Here is a 15,291-nt window from a genome sequence, read left to right as displayed (position 1 = left end):
CGGTCCAGGGCCAGAGCTGTGTGTCAGTGCTGTGGATCATGGAATCACAGGATCAGGTAGATTGGGAAGGGCCTCTGAGATCATCAGGTCCAATCTGTGACTGATCCCCACCTTGTCAACCAGACCAGAGCACTGAGTACCACGTCCGGTTGTTCCTTGAACACCTCCAGGGATGAGGACTCTTCCACCTCCCTGGGCAGCCCCTTCCAATGTTTAACAACCCTTCTCTGGGCAACCTGGGCCAAGGCCTCACCACCCTCACAGGGAAGAACTTCCTCCTAATATCCAATCTGAACCCTCCTCTCTGTCAGTTTAAAGCCATTCCTCCTTGTCCTGTCTCTCCAGGCCCCTGTCCAAAGTCCCCCCGCAGCCTCGTAGGCTCCCTTCAGGTCCTGGAAGGCCCCAATTAGGTCACCCCTAAAATCACTGTTGGGCTGTGATGTGGCACGTTCGATGTCTGCAACAGAAAACCACAGGGAAAGGTGCCCAGGGGTGGCCAAGGGATGAGCACAAGGGCACAGCCACTGCTGGAGCCAGCCCAGAGAGCATCACCGGGACCTTCACCTTGGTGGAGAGAGGAGCAAAGCTGCAAAATGCAGGGAGGAAAAGCATCTGTGAGATTTTGGAGATGGTTTTTCCACATCCTTCCTCTCACGAGGAGGAAGTGGGTTCCTTCAGTGGGTTCCATGTGCAGTAGCCAAGCATTCCATCCCTCACACTTAGCCATGGGGGCTCCAAGACCTGTGATGTGGAGGGAGATAAACTGTTCTGCCTGGGTGCTGAGCATCCCCCTCAAGAGCTGGGCATTCCCTCTGGGTGCTGAGCATCCCCCCTCAGGATCCAAGCATCCTGTCTTGATGCTGAGCATCCTCCATGGGTGCCAAGCATCCCCCTGGGGGCTGAGCACCCTTCCTCAGGGGCTGAGCATCCTACCGAGGGGCTGGGCCTCCCCCTGGATGTGGACCACCTTCCCTTGAGGGGCTGAACATCCCACCTTGTTGCAGAGCATCCTCCCTCGGGGCTGAGCATCCCCACTGGCACCGAGCCCTGCAGCTTTATGTGATCCCACATCTCCTTGTGGCCACGCCCACGGCTCGTGGTGTCCCGTGCTGTCCCCGTCCCCTGAGCATCCCCGGAGCCGCAGCTCCCGCGCCTCCCGGCACGTCCCGGCGCTTGTTTACTCCTCCCGTCCTGCCGCGTCGCTTCACCCCAGCGCTTCCTGGGCTGAGTGTCTGAAAATAGATATTTTTAACCTTTTAAAAATAGAAAGTCTCACAGAACAGCAGCCCTTGTTTTTCCATTCCCTCCTCAATTTCATCTCACGGCGGAGGAACCCGGGAGTGGCGGGAAGGCGGCGCTGTAAACAGGCTCCTGCAAAACGGGCGCTGGGGAAAACACACGTGTGCCTTGAGAACGAAAAGAAAGGGAAGAAAGAGAAGGGAAGAAAAAAAAAATCAACTAGAAAGGCCGTCCACTTTTTGCACGGAGCCTTATTTGGTATTTTCATGAAAAGTTATATCTTCACACTGTAAAAAATGCCACTTATTACTCATGCTTTACTAGGTAAGTGTGTTTTCCTTGGCAGCCAGCACTCTGGGGTTTTTTCTCACTTCACTACTCCCGTACAAACTATTTCAAAGGTTTCATGAGTTTCTCCATCAGAACTGGCGCTCCTGCCGCTGTCTGGAGGACAGGGCTATTAAACCCGAGACAGAACTGCTGTTTGTTCAGGACATTTTAGGCTTGACTTAGCAGGACTGTAAAATTTGTCCCGTGTTGGGGCGCACAGGGCGGCCTTTCAGCCCCATAACCGTCGCTCCAGTGCCAGCGGCTGTGTGGACATCATGTCACCAGTGTCACCTTATCACCAATGTCACCCTGTCACGAGTGTCACCCCATTCCCGTGGCACTACTTGTTCAGGGGCATCACACATCCCACAGTGTGGATGTCACTGTGGTCACAGCGTACATATGGCCATCACCCTGTCCCCATGTCACTAGCGCAGCGTGTCACCCCATCCCGTGATCGTTATAGGTGCGTGCATGTCACCCACATGGTGCTACCTGCATTGATGTCACCCTATGTTTGTGGACACCATGGACAAATGGGTGTCACCCTCTCCTTGTTATCACTGCAGATACACAGGGGTGTCAAGCTGTCCCCGCTGTTGCTACACATGTGTGGGTGTCACCCCATCCACGTGGCACTGCTTGTGCAGGGACATCAGCCATCCCATGGTCCATCCCACAGATGGGTGTCACCACCACTGTGCACAACCACCACCTGCCTTGTCCCTGAGGACACAACATACCTGGAGACATCGCCCTGTCCCCCTGTCACTGCCTGTGCAGGGACAAACCCCTGCCTCTGTGGCCACCGTGCACACGAGGACATTGCCCCATCCCACCATCACCACATGTCCACGGGTGTCACTGTCACCATGTGCACAATGTTGCCCTGTCCCCAGGGATCCCTGTACACACATGGACATGGCCCTGCCCCATGGTGCCTGCACACACATGGGTGTCGCTCTGTCCCTGTGGTCACTACGTACAGAGAGATGTCACCTTGTCCTTCAGTGCCTGCACACACGTAGGTGTCACCTCATCGCCGTGGTCACTGCATAAAGAGAGATGTCACCTTGTTCCCGGGACCCTGTGTACACACAGACATCACCTTGTCCCCATAGTCACCACACACAGGAACGTCACCTTGCCCCAGGGTCCCTGCACACACATGGACATCACTCTGTCCCCAAGGTCTTGGCACACACGCAGATGCCACCTTGTCCCAGGGTCCCCACACGGACACCACCCACCCTCCACCACCCCTCCTACCCCACCATGGGGAAGGCAAGCGATGGCACAGCCCCTCCACCAGCTCCTTACCCATCATGCTAGCCACCACCTCCTGCCACAATCTCCTGCCACAATCTCCTGCCACCAGCTCCTGCCACCAGCGCCTGCCACCACCGCCTGCCACCAGTGCCTGCCACCGTCGCCCCACAGCCGCCTGGCCCCGGGCCGGGCTCGGCGCGGCCGCGGTTCCCAGCCGCTCTAAAAGCCAGCTTTGTGTTTTCCAGCCAGGCCCTCGCTTGGCACACGATTTTAATTAGAGTCTGGTTACACGGCTCGGCAGATGTGGAATGTATTTCTTAGCCCAGGTGGAATAAATCTATTGCCATAAAAACCAACCCCCCCATGTTATTAAATTCTCCCTTCTAAATAGCCCAGTATTGAGATGCACGGCCCCACCAGCCCCCCCGCCCACACCCCCTCAATGCAAACCCTTCTCTAAGTGCTTAATGAGCTTTAATTTTATTATATTCCCTGGACGGGCTTCTGGTCCCGGCACAGGTTCTCGGCTACCGGCTCTGCTCTGAGGGGGTGTGCAGGCAGCTGGAGAGGACCCTGGTGCAGGGGACTCGTCAGCCTCCTGTCAGGGGAGTTTGGGGAGCTGGCACTGGGATGTTACCCTGCCCTGCACGCAGAAGGGTGTGACTGAGGCTGGGGAGGGGTGGCAGAGCTCAGTGCCAGCTGCTGATGGACGGTGTCATCCCCAGTGACGGGGATGCTTGTGGGGACTGGTCCTGCCAATTTGGAGACCTGTGTCTGCTGGGGGAGTACAGAGACTAGCGGCAAGGTCTGAGCCAACCCAGGGACATCCCTGCTCTTCTCAGGTCCCCTGTGGTTCGCAGGATAGCCAGGAGTGCGTCCCTGGGGCTGAGCCCCATCTCTGTACCAAGGCCTGTCCATGGTCCTTGAAACGCCTCAGGCAGAGCCACTCAGGGAGGCCGGAGAGGCATTAACGGGAAGATCTGGCCCCTAAAATCTGGGATCTCAGCCCTGCACTCCTTCTCATGCCCCTGTATCCCAGCCACATCCCCAAAGGCCACTCCATTGCCCCCAGGCCACCCCCCTGACAAAGGAACACAGCCCTGGGATGGGGTGCCTGGCATGGCTGATGCTGATGCTGCTCCCTCCCGGCATCGCAGAGGGTCTGGCTCAGTGCCATGTGGTGCCTGCCCTGTGCCAAGGCAGGAGGTGCCAGAATTAACTTTCTGGGATGTTGTTGTAGCTCCAGCAGTGAAACAACCTTACCCGTTGGTGTAGCCAATGGAGCTAAACTGAGGGGCTACACCCGCCCAGGGATGCTGGAGCTGGGACACAGCACCCCCTTCCCCAGGGAATTAAATCTCCTCCTCCACCTACCCTCTGTGTTGTGGGTGCCAAGGGGCTGTTTGCAGATTTTTGAGAGTTGTTTTCATGGGTTTGGTGGCTGCATCCACACTGTGGATGCACAGCACATCATCACATCACCACCATGGCACCTGCACACCCTAGTCCTGTTAAATTTGGGGTCATCCAAACTGCTACATTTGGGGTCTTGAAGGCTTTTGACCTGTTTATCCAAGAGATCTGACCCTCCTCCTCCTCTTACTCCTCCTCATCCTTCTCCTCCTCCTCTGCTGCTGCTGCTCCAGGTCCTGCTCACCCACCACCACCACAACCATTCTCACCATACATTTTATATTTTAATATTCAAATATTAATGGCCCAACTCCCCAAGCCTTTTTACCCACACTCATTGTGTTCATCTAGGAAAGGATATGGGTAGTAAATTTGGGAGGTATGGGACTTGGCAGATGTGCTGCAAAGGAGCCCAACTACATCACCCACAACCAACCTGAGCCAGTCCCATACCTGTATCCCTGGGATTCCTGGGGTAGGAGTGTCCCCATCACTCCACATCACCCCAGTTTTGACCATGAGGATGCTGGTGGAGATGATACCAAAAGCTTTGCTAAAATCCCAGCGTATCCCATCCCTGGTTGGGTTGGTCCTGATCCATGCTTGCACCCACCTTCGAAACTTCTCCAAGTCCTTGTGGAGGCCAAAATTAAGGATGGGTTTCAGGGAGTTCACCCTGTCCATCCAAGTCCATCCCACACCAGCATTGCCACTTGTGTGGATAAAGCTGGGCTAAAAAAGGCTTTCCTATGCCAGGACCGCCTGGATCCTGTCTCAAAGCTGAGTGCTTGAAAGAAAAGTCAGTTCCTGTGGGCTGGGAAACAGTATTTTGGTTTCCTGGGCTGGTTGGATGTCCCCCCATGATGCCCACCAGGCAGGAAAAAGCCTCTGATTTCTTCCTGAGGTGGAAACTCAGGAATATCATATATAAAGAAAAGCATTTCTAACCTGATCTCCAAGTGCTGGGAGTGTCACCCACTTGGATGCAAATCAGGAGTATAATTATAGAGTCACTTAGGTTGAAAAAGGCCTAAAACTGGGGGCCAAAGTTGTTCCTGGTGCTGCAGCCTTGAATTCAGACCTTTTCTAAGACCAAAAACTAGGGGTGAGTTCAAATGGGTGGTACCAGGTTAGTCCCTGGCTATTGAGCCCTGACCCATCTCCTGCAAGGAATTGGGAGAGGGGAATCACCCCAAGGAAGGGGAATCTCCTACCCACCCTGTTTCTTGTGTTTTTCCTTAGTTTGGGGAGACAAGGCTGTAGGGGTGGGGTGTCTGCACACTCCCCTCTGTCAGTCTCAGCAGTGCCAAAGCCAGGGGTTGGGAACTTCAAAACTCACTACAGTGGAAAAAAAAAAAAACACCCAAGAAGCAGCATTTGCTCCCCAACATCCCACCTCTTCCAGCAGGCTAGAAAGGGAGCAGACTCTGCCCTGCTGGCATCAAAGCGAGGACTGGAGCCCATCTGACCCATCACAATGCTCTGATGAGTCTTTAAAAAAGCTCTAGGATTTGTCAAAAACCCAAACAACGGAGAAAAGGAAGAAGACCAGACACAGGAGAGGAGCATGCACAGAGTCCTGGGGCACCCACCCTGCTGAGTCCATCCCAAAGGGTCACCAGGATGTCATTTCCCACAAATCTCCCACTGACATTCCCCTCTGGATCATCCCTAACCAGGACATTTGAAGAACAAAATCCCAGGGGTTTTTTGCTTGCAGGAGTTTCCTCCTCCCTGCCCTTACCTTGGTGTAAAGGGAATTAAACCGCAGGCCCTGCGAGGAGCAGAGCCTGAGCCCTCCCCACCAATTCCCAGCTGGGAGACTTGGCGTGGGCTCACCCACAAGTTTTCCCCCAGCTGGCCTCTCCTCTGGCTGGGATTTTGCCATTGCCTGTGTGCCAAGGAGCTGTGGATGACGTTATCCCTCCTCCCCAGACCAGGTGTGGAGAGCACGACTGCTCCCCGGGGGTGCAAAATTTCAAGGGGGAGGAGGGACCATCCCCACCATGAACAGGGGTTGGTAAGAGCATCACCCTAGGCTTATTTTGAAGCCTCATGCAGAGATCAGGCTACTCTTCTGCTGGTCTCACCAAAAGAAAGAGCAATGAGCCAGAACCAAGCCAGTTCCAGCTCCCACAACTGCTCCACGTGCTGCCCGTACTCTATCTTCCCCTGGGACCTGTAACATGACCCAAAGGGCCACCAAGTCCTTCCTTGGCCTGGCCAAGGAAGAGAGGTAAAACTCAAGTTTCGGCTCATGGGAAAAGGATTGTACCAAGGCAATGATCAGCTAGAAAGGGTTCAGTTGCCATTTCAAAGATAAAACCTTCCTCAAAATCCTTTGGGATGTGTTAGAGTTAACTCTGGCCATGCTGTGAAGGACAAAACTCCCTTGGATTGTTTCCTGATTTGCACCAGAGCTGCTCAGATCTGCAGGGCAGGTTCAAGGGCAAGAGGTATCCAAATGCCTTTTTGGGGGACCATGGTCAGCATTTGGTGAGGCTGATCTGGAAATCCAACGCCAGTCATGTGATCTCTTTTTTATTAGCAGAACACTGTCTGGGGAGTTTGTCCCAGTAATTCTGGGAATCTGTCACTGGCTGGTGGTTGTTTAGGTAAAGAGCCAAATTATATTCAATTCTAACTGACCTTTTTTTATTCATTTTTGAGATTCACGTTCTGCTTCAAATGCCAATAATCCATCTTGGGAAGGCAGCAAAGTGATTTCCAGTTCCAGGTTTTCCCCTGGAAACCTCTTGGCCCAGGTGGTGATCCCTGACAGCCTCACCATGGATCGATGCAGCCACGGTCACGTATTAAAAGCCTCCACCCATTGTGGAACTAGGTCTTCCTGACTTCCCAGGAAGGTCATGGAGGGCAGGACAATGTGCAGCTCTCCTCTGCTGCGTCAGTAGGATACAGATTCCCTCACTCCACTTGGGAGGAGAAGGAGCCCACAACGGTGTCTGCAACTTCTCGGGACGTGCTAAAAGTAGTTTGGAAGGGGATCAGTATTTCCATTCATTATTCATTATTCAAGAGGATTGTCCTGCCACAGAACAGGAGCCGGAAGCCTGACAGGGTTTGGAGGAGCCCCCGAGGGTCTCTCTGCAGCCGCCCTGCCAAATCCTCCTTGTAAACTCCTGCTTCAGTGAGCAAAACTCCACTTTACCAGGTTTTCCTGTGAAAACTGCAGCCTGGAGCACTCAGCACCAAGCTAAAACTAGACACAGAGACAGGCAGGGTGTAAAAAGAAATTAATAAAAACTAAATTTGGCCTGTTTGAATGGACACTGACACTGCAGGGGGGGACACACACACTTGCTTACATTTCCCATCCAGACAGATTGATCGTGGGCAAGGGGAGGAATGAAGAGGGTCTGAAGAGAAACGAATGTGGAAATAGAGGGATAAGGGGATAAATGGGCCAGTTCTGTCAAAGCAGCTGGATGGGCACTGCATTTGTCCCCAGTTAGAGCAGTTTGTCTCATTAATCTCCATTTCCTTCGTTGAGCTCCATTTCCGACTGTTTTCCCTGTCCTGGCTCTATTCTACAGGTACGTATGTGTGTTTGGAGGTCTGGGTGCCAGCGACACAGCTCACAGCTGAGTGTTGGAGAAGCTGGGATGGAGACTGGAGAGATTGTGGGGCTGGAAGTTGGGACTGGTGGGACTGGGAGGTCACAGCCAGCTACTGGAGAGACCTTGGGACCTGGAGGCTGGCGGCTGGGAAGGCCATGGCAGGGGCTATCAGGGGTGGCATCACTTCACTTACACGATATGGGAGCCTTGTTTCTCAAGTGGCCACACAAGGGTGGACTAAGTGAGCCTGTCCTGGATTCCCATCAGGCTCCAAGCCCCTCGCAGGGTAGCTTTGCACCTGATGAGCACCCAGCTGCCCTCCCACCCTGAGGGAAGCCCAAGCCCAACTTGGCAAACCTCCAAATCCATCTTCCAGCATGCACAAGAAACAGCCCCATCTCCAGAGTGGTCCGAATCCTTCTGAGCAGCAGCAGAGACCTCTTCAACCCCCAGCCTTGCCATCTCAGGCGTCACCCACTCAAACTCAACCCCCGAAGCTTGAAGAGGAGCATGTCCAGGGTGCAACTCTTTGCTACTTAGACATGTGGCCAGCTTTTCTCCCCTGCTTCTCCGAAGGCCGCCACCCACCACTTGGGGACACCGACCTGCAGCTCAGAGGGCATGTGTTGATGTTTGCTCCACAGTCCCTCTCCCTGTGTCTAATGGGTCCATCGGGATTATTTTCATTGTCTGTGCAGCTGGGAGGCAAAAAGGGGTGTCTGGGCCAAGCAATCCTTCTTACTTCATTTTCAACTGTTCTCAAAGTCCCTCATCAGACGACCCAGATGGTGCTAAAGGGCCATGAACAACCATTAAACAGTGGGCTATTGTTGTGCCCGTTGAGTTAGATAATTGTGATGGGCCCGAACTAATTCATTTCTACCCTAAAAAACAGCACTGAATCATGGTCTTTTGGCAACGCTGGTGAGAAGGACTTGTAAGCAGTTCCCTTCACATTTATCCAGCCTGTACAAACAGGGGTCTCGCCTGGGGACTGCATGGCCAAAAAAAATAGGAGAGGGAGAAAAACCCTCCCTGTGGGTGGCTCTTCCGCATCCCACAGGCCAGGACAACCATGGGATAATCCACCAGCTCCTTTGTACCACTGATCTGTCCTTTGGAAACCCCACATTTGGGGATGGCCACATCACACATGGAAAGCAGAGAAGCATCATGATGGAGGAAAGGACCTACAGGGTTTTGGTCATGCCGTGCTGGTCGCATTTCCTCCACCTCCCATCCCTCCTCTACCTCCAGCCCCACCAGCCACCATCTCCAAGGATTTCCCTGTTTTTCTCATCACCTCTTTCCCTGCACCCATGTTCCAGGCAGTCAGGGGCTTTTTCCAGTGTCTAGGTAGTCCTTCCTGACTTGCTGGCAAAGCTTTTCTCTGCAGGGATTTCTTTGCTTCTCAGCTTTGGGGGGCTTTGACAAAGATGGAGGCAAGGAAATGCGAGCTCATTTCCCCAGCAGCTCGGACAACCCCCCAGATTAGGTACACCCTGAGCTGCTCCGGCATCCAAAAAGGTGCAGAAACAGGAGTAAACAGTGATCACAGACACATTTCTCTGTGAGAAGAGACAGGAAATGTTAGGACTGTTTAGTCTGGAGAGGAGACAGGTCTGTGGTGGCACGAGAACAGCCTGTGAGCTGTGCAGCACGGACGGCCCTCTGGTTTCTCCGTTTCTCATGGCTGAAAAAGAAAAGGATGCACAGAGGAGAGCCAACATGGCACGTGGGTCTCTATGGAGAGCTGCAAGCCCTGTTTTAAGGCAAATCCTATCCCTTCCAGGAGAAATTCCCCCCCACTTTGACTGGGGGAAGGTGACATGAAAATGCATATCCCAGTTCATTGGGAGATGCTTAAAAATTCAACCCACCTCCAGAGGTTCACCTAGGACATTTGGAGCAGCACCAAACCCAACAAAGCCTTCATTTATGTGACTTTATTTCCCCATAGCAGAGCCCTAATGATGCAGTGACACTTCAAACTGAGCAGTGCACGTCACCAGCACTGGCTCTTCCCGTCTTGCCCAGTGGGGAACGAGACTCCAGTGAACATAACCAAGAGGTATTGGCTTCCCCTTCAGGCAGATAAAGGTGAAAGTAGATATTTTGCATGACTGAAAATCTGATGCAATGGAAAACAGCAGGAGCCAAGGAAGTGAGTGTAGCTGGCATGGACATATAGTTTGGAGAAGTATTTTGACTGACCTGATAATAGAGCATGAAATAGCACGGCTCTGACATAAAAAAGCCCTAAGACCCCAGAGGTAGAGCCAAGATTTCTGATGGTGACTTGCCATCCATCCTGGAGCACATAGCCATGGGGCAGTTCAGGTTGGATGGGACCCCAGGAGGTCCCTGGTCCAACCTCTGGCTCCAAGCAGGGATAACTTTGAAGTTATAGCAGGTTGCTCAGGGTTGTTTCCAGGCAAAAGCTGAGTTTCTCCAAGGATGGGATGTCCCTCCTTCCCTTGGTCGCAGTTCCAGCATTTCTGAAGGGGAAAAGGTTTTTGGCTTATCTTCCAGCTGGACTGGGTCCAGCCAGTCCCTGCCTGCCTAGTACTGGGGACCCAAACTGTGCCCACTGCCCAAATGCTCTCTGCAGAGTCCAGAGGTGTCTCAGCACAGGTTGGACCAGCCATGGGAGACCTGACGCACTTATTGAACTCCAAGCAGACCACAGCAGAAGGAGAGATGACTACAAGAGGGCTGGCAGGAAACAGGTCCCAGGGAAGATGCAGCAGGAGATCTGGGTCCTGCAGAAGTGCCAGGAGATGCAAATCCTGTAGAAGCAGCAATTAAATCATGACATCTCCCTGAGGATCGAGAAGAGCTGATGTCCCCCTCTCCTCCTGGCTTGGGTCAGAGACGGTGTCTGAGTCCACGCCAGGTTCTCTTGGACAAGATATTTGAAATCCCAAAGTTGGGTTTGGGTGTTTGCTGTGAGGTTTTTTTGCTCTAAAGACATCAGGCTGCCTCCATGGGACACCATTGAGACCCATGACACTCCTCCAGCTTGGTGGTGCAACCAGCTGGTGCTGGATTTCTTATCATGGATTTTATCCATATAAGCAAAGGTCCAGGCTGGCTGAAACTCCTTCTGATGTGTCAGCCAGGTTATGCAGAGAGGTCTTGGAAAGCTTCATCTTTTCCCAAACAATCCATGACTGAGCTGATTATAGAATCATTTAGGTTGCAAAAGCCCTCCTAAGATCATGTAGTCCAACCATTCCCTCAGCACTGCCAAGGCCACCACTGGCCCATATCCCCAAGTGCCACATCCATGTGGCTGTTAAATCCCTCCAGGGATGGGGACTCCACCACTGCCCTGGGCAGCCTGTGCCAGGGCTGAATAACCTTTTTGGGAAGAAATTTTCCCTAATATCCAACCTAAATGTCCCCTGACACAACTTGAGGTCATTTCCCCTTGTCCTGTCACACAAAAGAAAAGCCTAAACCCCACCTGACTCCAGCCTCCTGTGGAGACTGAGAAGATCTTTTCAAACCCAGTTCTACACTTCCATGATCACCTCTGCAACCACAAGCTGAGGTTTCTCCTCACTTACAGATGTGCAAACACAGCCAGTGTTGCAAGAGATGAAAGGTCCCACAGCACTGTGTCAGCTCAGCCCCCGAATCAGCCCCATCTTCACAGCTCGGGGTGGAAATGGGGTGATCCCTGCCGAGGCAAATGGACGCAGGGAGGAGGAGCAGGGCAAGGAAGGCGATGCCACCCACGGCGAAATGTTGGCTTCTGATCTGTGGCTGCTGATCCAATTAAAAGGGTTAATCCCCAGAGACACCCCCTCGGGGAAGGTGGCCTCTGAGAGGTCCCCTGTGGGGAGGTGTGGTCATTAGGGCAGGCTCCTGGTCGTTAGCTGCTGTGAGCAGAGGGTGGTCACCAGCCCACGTGGCCTTTGTGTGTATTCCCAGAGCTCCTCTGGGATGGTTCTTTACAGTCCTGGGAGAAACAAAGGGCTTTGATACTGGTCAGCATTCGGGGTAAACCAAGGTGAAGCTCTTCTCTTTTCCATGCCACTTCAGGGAAGGGAAAGCCAAAGCACCTAAAAGGTTATGTCTGGAAAAGTATGGATGTGGATAGACAGCTGGCTGGCTGGATAATAATGGACAGGGATGATGAATGGGGTCCCATGGTTGCACTTCTGTTGTCTGAAGGGAAAGCTCAGCCCACCCCTCACATCCCTGTTGGATCAGGGGTCACTTTTACTCTGCTCAGGTGAGACCTGTGGTGAGCCTCCAGCTGTGGGAGTCCCAACATCAGAAGGATGTGGAGTTGCTGGAGTGAGTCCAGGGGAGGCCACGAAGATGGTCTGAGGGGCTGGAGCCCCTCTGCTCTGGAGACAGGCTGGGAGAGCTGGGGGGGTTCAACCCACAGAAGAGAAGGCTCCAAGGGAGAACTTTAAGCTTCTTCCAGTGCCTAAAGGGGCTCCAAGAGAGCTGGAGGGGGAGTTTGGACATGGACCTGAAGTACCAGGACAAGAGGGAATGGCTTCCCACTGCCGGAGGGCAGGGTTAGATGGGATATTGGGAGGTAATTCCTCCCTGTGAGGGTGGTGAGGCCCTGGCACAGGTTGCCCAGAGAAGCTGTGGCTGCCCCACCACTGGAAGTGTTCAAGGCCAGATTGGATAGGGCTTGGAGCAACTTGGTCTAGTGGAAGGTATCCCTGCTCATGGCAGGGAGTGGGATTGGATGAGCTTTAAGGTCACTTCCAACCCAAACCAGTTTGTGATTCTCTGATTCATAATTAGGATTAGGGTTAGGATTAGGATTAGGGTTAGAGTTAGGGTTACGGTTAGGGCTATGGTTAGGGTTAAGAGCCCTTCCTGCCTCATTGCAGAGAGCAGAGGGGAGACTTTTGTGTCTCCTTTTGGAGACCAGATGTCTTGTGCCCCCATGGCTGTGTCACTCAGACAGAAGGCATCAGTGTTGCCCCACGACCAGTGCAAGGCTTATTCCTCCAACCAAACCATCAAAAAGCAATGTCATCCCAGTTTTGCTTGCTAGGAGCCAGCAGCGAGATATGGAGCTTGGAGCTCACGCCTTTGGTCTTTGCTGCCGGAGCAAGCGAAGAGCAAGGGAAATGCAGCCAAGGCGAAAACGTTTTACTGTTCCATATAAAATTTATGGGGTGCCTTTTATGACAGTGTTCCAAAGCAGGGCTGCAGTAAAGGGGTAACTGAGAGGCAGCAAAAAGCCTGACTCCCACCAACAAAGAGCTGGCAGGGGCATACTGCCTGATGGCAGGGGAGAAGCTGATACCACAAAAGATGAGATGATGTTTGGAGGCAGCCAGGGAAAGTGGATGTGATGGGTCTGGGCAATAAAGAAGGTTATGAGAGGATGGAACAGCCACATCACTCAAACAGCATCTTTGGAGACTTCCACATCTCCTGTTCATGATGGGAGAGCTGAAAACCAACTCAGCACCAAACCCTGTTTGCTGGGACCACTTTCAGTGCAAGGACAACAGCAGAAGAAGGAGCAGAGCCACCCCAGCACACCTCAGAGCATCTGCACCAGGACAATGACATGCATGTTTCCCAGGGAGGGACCAGGCAGCAGCTTCATCTCTTGGTGGGATGCTCCCTAGGATGAGACTGCTCTCTGTCTTGTGTCCCCACGAACCTCTATCTTGTACATCACTGTTAATCCCCAAACCTCCCTGCCCAAGGCAGAGCTCAGCCAGGGCTCCAGGCAAGGCAGCACTGGGGTGATGCAGCTCTGTGGTCACTTCAGACAAGTGGTGCTTTTGGGAAGAAATACAAAGCACCACACAGCAGGTAGGGATTACTCAGTGAGGGATAGCAGGGACCACATCCACAGAATTATGGAATCAAAGAGCTATTAAGGCTGGAAAAGCCCTCTAAGACCATCAAGTCCAATCCTTCCCCCAGCACTGCCAAGGCCACCACTGACCCATGTCCCCAGGTGCCACATCCACATGTCTGTTAAATCCCCCCGGGACAGTGGAGACTCCACCACTGCCCTGGGCAGCCTGTGCCAGGGCTGGACAACCTTTTGAAGAAGAAATTTTTCCTAATATCCAACCCAAACCTCCTCTGGTGTAACTTGAGGCCATTTCCTCCTGTCCTATCACTTGTAACTTGGGAGAAACGACCAACTCCATGAGAAATGACCAACTTCCTCTGTTGTTGCTCTCCAAAGGGTTTCTCCTGGTCATGGAATATCTGGAAGCATCCACCATCCTCCTGGACATGGTAGAGGAGCTCTGTGTGCATGGAACTCAGCTGAGTTGGACCCAAGAGGTCTGTCTGTGTCTGGGCTCAGTACAGCCTTTATGAGCCCAGTACAACCTAGATGAGCCCAGTACAACGTAGATGGGCTCAGTACAACCTTTATGAGCTCAGTAGAACTTACATGGACTCAGTAAAACCTGTATGGGCTCAGTGCAATCTACATGGGCTCAGTACAACCTATTTGGGCTCAGTACAACATATATGGCCTCAGAATAACCTTTATCTGCTCAGTACCACCTATATAGGTTCCATATAACCTACCCATATAAGTAGAACTTATATGGGCCCAGTACAACCTATATGGGCTCAGTAACCCAGAGATACCTGCAGGAAAACTCATATGGATGAGAATTCTTGCTGACTTTCTCCCAACCTTCCCCATGAACCCAACAGAGCAGCTTTTTTTGAAACTCCTGCTGCTTCTGGTAAATGAGCACAAATTGCACCTCTGCTCAGCTCCAATTAGATCAGCAAGGGTGAGTTAATTAGGCTGACGAGCAAGGGCTCAGGCTCTGCCCAGGGCTGGCAGCATCCTCCCTGCAGCTACAGCCATGCAGGTGAGGGGGTGGCTTTACCCCTCTCCCTTCACCTCGTGCCATGGGAAACACCCCTAACACCCAAAGCATCAGTGGGGTTTTTTCATGGACAAGCTGAACCAGCTCAGCCCCAAGATCATTGCCTGGCTCTGGCAAGTGCTGCCAGCTCAGTGCCTGCTGGCTACTCCAGTTGTCCCTGGTTGCTCCTTGCTGTGGGTCCTCTTTCATTCCTCCGAGTTTTGGCACCTGTTTCCATCCACTTTGTATCCACCAACTCTGTTTTTTTGGAGCATAATGAAGAGAGAAGGGGAAAGCATGGGATGGGAGCTGCTCACGTTGATCCTTTCATAGTCCCATGTGAGTGGTTGCCTGTCCAAGACAGAGCTCCTGCACTCAGCAGCTTGCTTGGGCTCCTGGCCAGCATTCCAGGACTTCCCATTTCCTGGTCTGGGCTTATGACCTGTCCCCCCATGCCCACCACCAGCTCCAAGATCTATTTTCAGCCCAAAACCATGTGCAGACAACAAGGAAATGGGAAAGGATGATCCCCTGCTGATGAGCAAAGCGTCCATGGGATCCTGTATCCCTACTCTGAGAGGTCAAGGGGGTCAGACCCCACCAGGATGGGGTCCCTTCCA

This window comes from Pseudopipra pipra, chromosome 2, assembly GCF_036250125.1.
Source record: "Pseudopipra pipra isolate bDixPip1 chromosome 2, bDixPip1.hap1, whole genome shotgun sequence".
Classification (NCBI taxonomy): Eukaryota; Metazoa; Chordata; class Aves; order Passeriformes; family Pipridae; genus Pseudopipra; species Pseudopipra pipra.
Note: the sequence above shows the minus strand (reverse complement) of the source record.